This window comes from Calidris pugnax, unplaced genomic scaffold, assembly GCF_001431845.1.
Source record: "Calidris pugnax isolate Ruff unplaced genomic scaffold, ASM143184v1 scaffold145, whole genome shotgun sequence".
NCBI lineage: Eukaryota > Metazoa > Chordata > Aves > Charadriiformes > Scolopacidae > Calidris > Calidris pugnax.
In genome coordinates, this window is record NW_015090939.1 from 627386 (window position 1) to 635290 (window position 7905).

The 7905-nt window shown below is 51.7% G+C and overlaps 1 long non-coding RNA gene across 1 annotated transcript; it reads left to right on the plus strand.

The window, feature by feature from the left end:
* Positions 1–2185: 2185 nt before the first annotated feature.
* On the plus strand, positions 2186–4385 carry LOC106893667. The gene is made up of 3 exons (XR_001413142.1): positions 2186–2607; positions 3367–3454; positions 3995–4385. It is a non-coding gene; the product is annotated as an uncharacterized LOC106893667 (long non-coding RNA).
* The last annotated feature ends 3520 nt before the right edge of the window (positions 4386–7905 follow it).

Genomic DNA, 7905 nt, shown 5'->3' on the forward strand with positions numbered 1-7905 from the left:
TATATGACTGTTTAAACAGTGTTTAAACAGCCATAAGCCTGTTTATTCACAAAGGCTATAAATTATCTCGAAATGGGAATTCATCACCCTCCAAATACCTTGTTTTAACAGGCAGGCTGGCTCTCGGCTACAATGACAATAGCAAGAGACCTCCTGGCTGCTCTGCCAAGTCTCTGTCAAGGGCAAGTGTCCTTGCACGGGTGATTGCTGCCTTCCAGAGACCCAGGGTGGACTTCTCTTGGTGGATTTATCTGTTAGTGTCTCTGATGGATGGACCACGTCTCCCAGTTAACCTCTGCTTGCTGGGATTTGCTGGGAAACTAATGATCTGTCTGGTCCAGTATCTTCCAGGCTTTAGCAGTGGTTGTCTCCAAAAGCAAGGAGGAGAGGCTGATGTTAATCAAGGAGTGAGCTTGTCCTGGCTTTTCCTCCTCATCCCACTTGGTAATGGGTAAGTCTGGTTTTGGGGCTGGTAACAACAGAACCATCAATATCCTGCTCGACGTTAACTGGGGCTGTTTCCTTGACTCTTAGTTGTTCTGAGGCCTTGGACTTAGTAAGAATTTGTCTGAAAACACACAAACATCCCGATTTCACTATGCAAACTGTAATTTCCTTGTCAGATAACCAGGTAACTTCTCTCTCTAATGTCTGAGCTTGGAGATGTGACCGGTCAAGACGGATTAAAAGCCACCAGGGTGGTGGTTGGAAACACCCTGCCTTTTGCCCATAGGCTGGGGGTTTCCTTGTGGGTGCTGAGGACTTTTTTTCTCATTAGAAGAACACTCTCACACTCGTTAGAATGTGGTTTTAGCAGTGCAGGGCCCAGGTCTGAGCTGTGTTGATGGGGTTGACTCACTCTGGCAGGTTTGGTGGCCACCATTAATCATTTAACTTACCTGTTCTGGGCTGTGTAAGCTCTCTCCTCTGCAAATTCCTGGAACCACAAAAGCTGGAGATGGGAAAGATCTGAGCTCATCCAACTTCTCCATTTTTTTCCCCCCTATGGGGGAAGGCTTGTTCCCTACACTAGATTTTCCTGTACTGGGTCCAGTTTTAAGTGACTCAAGCAGCAGGGTTTTTCATGGTTTCCCTTGGGAGCCTGGCAGAGAGATGTTTTCCTAATCCTCCACCTGATGTGTTCCCCTCCTCCATTCCAGTCCTGTGAGTACAAAGCTCCAGTGGGTTAATGCTCATGAAATTACTCGAGTGCTGCTTAACTCCTTGATAAATATCCTGAATAAAAAGGTTTTGAAAGGAGGGTGTTACGGTGACACTTGAAAACTGACAAACATTGACGGTGTAGGTAGCGTGAGGACCAAGAGCTGTGGTCCTTTATAGGAGTTAAAGGTTTGTGGAAGGGTTTTGTGGGATTTTTTTTTCCTGCAAAGTATAAAGATCACCCCATAAATGTTAAACTAAATAGCTTGTGCCTAGAACTTAGTCAAGAAGCTTTGATTTTTCTTAAGGAGCTGAGGATTTTTCCCCTGGATTGCTTTCTTCGCTGGCCCTGCCTGTGCTGCCAACGCTCTGTAACCAGTAGCTGGACTCTTAATGATGAAGGAATTCTTAAAATATCGGCTGTTAAATAGATGGGTCGTGACAGGATAAAGCCATTTTCCATGAAAGATGAGTGGGATCAGACCTTGGATACGCTGTCGAGTGGGAGCCCGCACAAGAAGGGGGGAAATAAATGTTTAAAGCGTGGCCGAGCAAGGGAGAGAACTAGAAGATGGTCCAAGGGTCTACCACTAAGACAATCCCAGAATCTTCTAGGTTGGAAGGGACCTTAAAGACCATCTTGTCCAACCATCAACCTAACTTTGACAAAAATAGACACCCACACAACAAACAAGGAGCATCATCACTAAACCATACCTCCCAGCACTACATCAACCCATCTTTTGAACACCTCCATCCCTGGAGGTGATGGTGCCTCAACCACCTCCCTGAGAACCCTTTAGGTGAAAAAATGTTTCCTAATATCCAGCCTGAACCTCCCCTGGTGCAACTTGAGGCCATCCCAGAAATATTTAGGGCAGGGATGAGATTTGGTAGCCGTTAAGAGGTCCGTGGTAGTGTAATAATTCACGTGATGGGAAGCTTGGGCTTCTGTTGAGGGTCAGTTGGGAGCTCTGGTGGGTTCTTCAACTCTCATTCCCTGCCCTGGTTTGACCAGGCGTGGGGGGCGACGCTGGATTTGCCCCTCTTCTGGGGAGATGGGGTGGTTGATGGGTCTGTGCTCCCCTCATGGTCCCACCAACATCTGGGAGGAGCTGGTTTTCATGGGGAAGGGAGGTTTCTCCGCTCTGACCGTGGGGTGGGGGCCAAAGCCAAGGACCATGACTAACGGCAACGTGAAGAACCACCTTCCATGGGGCCTGATTCACCCTGTCCTTGCCCGGATTCGAGTCTTTCCTCCAGGAATGTTTGATGGTGCAGCACGAAGGGCTGAGATCACCCTCCTGGCAAGGCCCTGCTGCGGGGCGAGCCCCAGTCATCTGGCAGCGCGATGCTTACTGCCGTCTCCAAGGCAACCCTCCATGCTCCTCTTCTTCTTCTTGGGAAGCTTGCCGTGTTCCTGAAGAAGCCGTCATCCTTCTTACTGTAAGTGCAGCAGATGGGGAAAGATTTATTTATTTTTTTATTTTTTTTTTTTTCACCTTCCCCTGCCAATGAACTCTAGACCGGGACGCTGTTGTTCTGAGGAGCGACGTTGCCTTTGGGTGTTGCCTTTCCCAGCGTGTGCCACCAAAATGATGGGTCCCCAGGTGGATTTACCAGCCCTGCAGTTGTTTGTGTGTCCCCTGGTGGCTTTCTCTGGGCTTCTCCTGACCACACTTTCTCTGGGCTTCTCCTGAGCACACAAGGTGCTGGTTGTGTTGCTCTGGAGGAACATCCAGAACATCTCTGTTGTGGATGTTGAAGCTGGAAGTTTGAGATGGACAACTACCTGCCTCCAGTGTGGCTTAAAGTCCTCTGCACTGCCCTAGGAGGCTGTAATTTGGGTGGTGGTGGATATGTTGTCTTCTGACTAGTCCTAGGTGCTCCATGCTGGATGGAAATGAGCTCCACCATGCCAGAACTCAATCTGCAACTGCAAGGCTTGAAGCTTGTGTTCTGTCTCCTGCAGTGTCCTGAGAGGTTGTGCTTTACATTTCCTTTTCAGGTTCATCTATAGATAGGACAGAAGTCAGGGTCTGGTGTTCTCCCCTTGCTGAGGGCATTTGGCCTGAGGTAGGGCCAAAAAAAACCTGTTCTGTGTGTGAAAGAACCTCCCTGGTAGATAGAAACCTAAGACTAGAGGACTCTGTCCAGTTTTATTTGCTTAAAAATGGGCATTTAATGTACCTTCTTGATTTTTAGGCTCATCAGTGAGTAGTGAGAGACTCCTACCTCGTTGGAGAAAGCTGGAGCCACTGTCTTGGAGCAGCTGGACTCCAAGGAGGTGATGGTAAGAAGGGTCTCGTGTTCCCCGTGGGTGACAGCGATGCTCCTGAGTTATAAAAGCTGCTGTCACTCTTGTCCCCTGCTGTGAGCCCTGGGAGGGAAATGCCAGCCTGTGTGCCACCAGGAGCTTTCCAGGAACTCACCAGCAGCTGCCACCTCTGAAAATAGTGTCACTTGATGGCTCCTGAGGGGTGGAGGGGACAAAAAAGGTGTTCCCCCCCGTGCTGGTGAGACGGGAGCTGCTTTGCCCAATTTATCCAGGATCTGGGCCTGGGGAGGGATGACCCCCCCCAGTTTAGCAGCACAATCCAGACTGGAGTCACTGGGCAGAGAAAACAAGCAGGGCTGAGGCATTCAGCACTTAGAGTGAGCCTTTGGCCACGATAAGATAAGGCTTTGAGTAACTGCGAGGTAGAAAGTCTGCCTGGTGCATTGAGATCATGGCTGTTGGAGGATGTTGTGGAGACAATCCACTTAAAGCTTGGCTGCTGCGCTGGATTTAATATTGTTTTCTTTCTTTTTTTTTCTTCTTTTCCCTGCTCAGGTCCCTGCCAGCGAGCTGGGGAGCCCGTGTGAGAACCAAATCAGCAGAGGGAGAGTGGCTCAGACGTGATTGCCAAGCCCTGACACGAGTGGGGATTTGAAGGCTGGAGATAACTCGCTGCTTCTGTGCTCGCAAGCCCTAAAATGGTTGGGAGGAAGGAGCCTGGGTAGGTCATGAGGGATGTTGGGGGCTGTGCAGCTGCCTTTTTTTTATCTAATTGCTTTTTTTCAGAGCTCAGAAGTGTTGGGGACAGGCTGGCACTGCTTTACTGGTGGGCAGGCACGTGTGTTGGTGCAAAAGGCTGTCGTCTCCCAGATAAGACAAGCCCTAAAATGTCTCTAAAGTGGTTTTTTTTCCCCCCTCCTTTCAGCTCTGTTTGGGTTTCCTGTGCACGTGTGGGGCAAGAAGGAAGGGAGGTGTCCCCTAAACCTTGAAGTTGGAGTGAGCCAACACCTGGTGTGATGGATTTAAAGGAGGATGTGACCCTGCGTGGGGAGATGTAGGTGGTGGGGGGCTGGTTTCTGTGGACACAAAGGAGATCTGCTGGTAGAAGGACCAGCCAAGGGAGCTGGGGACGCCTGGGGCCAGCCCAGCAGAAAGAGGGGAGGCCACGTTGGAAGGAGAGATGGTGGCAGAGATTTGGGGCCAGGAAGGTGCCATGGAGTGACTTGTGGAGTGAGGTGTGGCTGCTGTGACCATCGATGGTGGCCAGGGGGACACAAAGAGAGGGTTTCTGTACCCAGGGCATCTCTGCTGGTGCCTCTCTGAGCAAGACCCAGCCTTAATGCCCCGTCTGGAGAAAATGGAAAGCTTTTGGGTGGAAAAGAGTAGGAGGAAAGCACTTCGTGTGCCCTGGGTTAAATCCTCTTTGGATCCGAAAGGGTTTTCTTTTAGGCACCCAAGACTTGTGGGGGTGTGAAATGGCCTGGAATGGGATGTGGCACCCAAAAGAGTGGGGCTGAGGAGCAGGATGGTCTGTATCTCAGGGGAAGGAGGCAGAGCCCTGGCCATGGATGGATGTCCCATCCCTGGAGGGGTTCAAGGGCAGGTTGGAGGGGGCTTGGAGCAGCCTGGTGTGGTGGGAGGTGTCCCTGCCCAGGGCAGGGGGGTGGAACTTGATGATCATCCAACTCCAGGCTGTGTGAGAAGGATTTCCAAGCTGTCGTGTGGGATGTTTTCCTTTTGATTCAGCAGCTGTAATTCCTCCCAAAGACCTGCCAGGCTTTTCCTGGTGGTTTGCCTCCTCTAGGTCATCCCTTCCCGGTCAGGGACGGGCCTGGGTTCACTTCCAGGGGACACAACCTTTCCTTTACCCCCCCTTTACCCCTCCCATGGGCATCCCCAAAGCTCCCAGCTTTTGGGAAATCCCGTGAAATCCTCTGGGCTCCTTGTTCCCTGACCCTGTTCTTTGTGTTCCCTTCCTGGGGGGAGAGGTTGCCCCCGACGATGGCGCTGGGTTCCCCAAATCTCTTTACTTTTCTCACAGTTTCTAAGGCGACCGAGACGCAAATGTCAGACCCTCTTATATTTTTGTGTGCCTGGGGGGGTGGGGGGGGACCAAGTCTGACTCTGCTCCAACCTCCCAGCCCCTCCCTGGGTTGTGCAAACCCCTCGTGTGGCCACTTTTCTTTCGCTGTGGCTTTTAACAGTTCCCATCCCCAGTTTAGCAGCTTTTCACCCTCCTTGCAGGCTCCCAGTACAAACTGGGAGAAGACTCTGAGAAGACTCTTTCCTCTGCCTCCGAGGGCAGAGTTAGAGGGGGAATAGCTTTTGGGGGGTGGAATAAAAAATCCAGTCCCCATCAGCAAAGTGATGAACTCTGCTCTGGGGAGACCTCCCCTGTGGTGCTGCCTCCAGCTCTGGGGGTGCCCAATATCAGAAGGATGTGGAACCTCTTGGAGGTGGTCACGGAGATGCTGGGAGGGCTGGAGGACAGGTGAGAGAGTTTGGGAGGTTCAGAGAAGGCTCCAGGGAGACCTTGGAGCCCCTTCCAGTCCCTCATGGGGCTCCAGGAGAGATGGGGAGGGACTCTGGATCAGGGAGGGGAGTGATAAGACCAGATGAAAGGGTTGGACACTGAAAGAGGGGAGATGGAGATGAGATGTGGGGAAGAACTTCTTTGCTGTGAGGGTGGGGAGAGCCTGGAATAGAAGCTGTGGCTGCCCCATCCCTGGAGGGGTTCAAGGGCAGGTTGGAGGGGGCTTGGAGCAACCTGGTCTGGTGGGAGGTGTCCCTGCCCAGGGCAGGGGGTGGAACGAGGTGGTCTTCCAACTCTAACCATCCTATGATTCTATGAACCCTCAGACTTGGACTTTTAACCCGAGGGATGGGACTTTCCAGGCTGATTCAGAGCTTTTTTTTCTTTTTTTTTCCTTTTTTTCCCCCCCAAACTGCTTCGTTGGGGCACCTGGCAGGCAAGGCCAGTTCTCCATCCACCCACCCCTGCCCACGCTTGTTTCCCTTCCCTGCCCACTCCTTCCTTCTTTTCTCCTCTTGGCTCCTTCCAGGGCTTGTCCCTTCCCTGGGCCTTCCTCCTGGTGATGCTTCAGGAGCCCTTGTGCCTTGGGCGAGAGAGACATCTAGTGGGGTTGGAGCTCAGGGAATGGGCTGGTTTTGTTGTTTGGGTTTTTTTTTTTAATATTCTTGCATATTTAATTATTTATTTTTAATTCTTATGAAGGGCTGGTCTCTGTGGAAGCAGGAGCTGAGGCTTTTTTTTTCCTTTTTTTCCCCCCCAAACTGCTTCGTTGGGGCACCTGGCAGGCAAGGCCAGTTCTCCATCCACCCACCCCTGCCCACGCTTGTTTCCCTTCCCTGCCCACTCCTTCCTTCTTTTCTCCTCTTGGCTCCTTCCAGGGCTTGTCCCTTCCCTGGGCCTTCCTCCTGGTGATGCTTCAGGAGCCCTTGTGCCTTGGGCGAGAGAGACATCTAGTGGGGTTGGAGCTCAGGGAATGGGCTGGTTTTGTTGTTTGGGTTTTTTTTTTTAATATTCTTGCATATTTAATTATTTATTTTTAATTCTTATGAAGGGCTGGTCTCTGTGGAAGCAGGAGCTGAGGTTTCTGACCAGTCCTGCTGTGTTGATGGCCCTGGGGTGAAGTAGACCTTTGGTGGGCCCAGTTTGTGGGGTGTTTCTCTCTTGGTTGGGGCTCTTGGTTCCCTTGACGCTCTCTGGAGGTGGCTCCTCTCCAACGAGGAGGTGTTTTTCTATCCTAATCTGGTGTGGTGGACCCTTGGGGGTCATCACCTGGGTGATGGTGGGCATGAAAGCTGGGCCAGGAGGAATCCAAAGGAGGTATCTCACGGCAAGGTTTTGGGGTCATCATGGAAATGCCAGTTTCCAGGGGGAATTGTGCTCCCTCTTTCTCTGTAGGAGAGAAATACTCCAGAGCAGGTTCTCCTCAAACCCCAGGGGTGGATTTAAGGGCACTGGCAAGGAGAAGGTGACACTGGAGTTGGAGCTGAGCTCAGCTCTTCTTCTCGGTTCCTCTCCCAACCGCTTCTTCCGTATCCCCTTCCCCAAACTGGAGCCCAGTGTCCAAAGGAAAAAAGGCTTTTAAGAAATTCTGACTCTGGCTGATTTTGGGGGAGAAACGCAGCAAGAAGCAGTTGGGGTCTGTGATGTTCCTCACCCAGAGGTGTTTCCCCACTCCCAGAAGTGCCAGCCCTTGGGTTGAAGTGCAGAACTTCACGTCCCCCCCCAGGCTGCCCCCAGCTGGTTCCTGGTGCCAAAATGCCTTTGAGGCAGAGGTGGCCTTTGCTGGACCTTCTCCCAAAGGGTTTCAGGGAGAAGAAACCTTTTTCTCTCCCTACTTGAGGTGCTGAGAATTCAGCCAGAGCTAATTTGAAGGTTTGAAGCACAGAATTTCACGTTCCCCCCCCCAGGCTGCCCCCAGCTGGTTCCTGGTGCC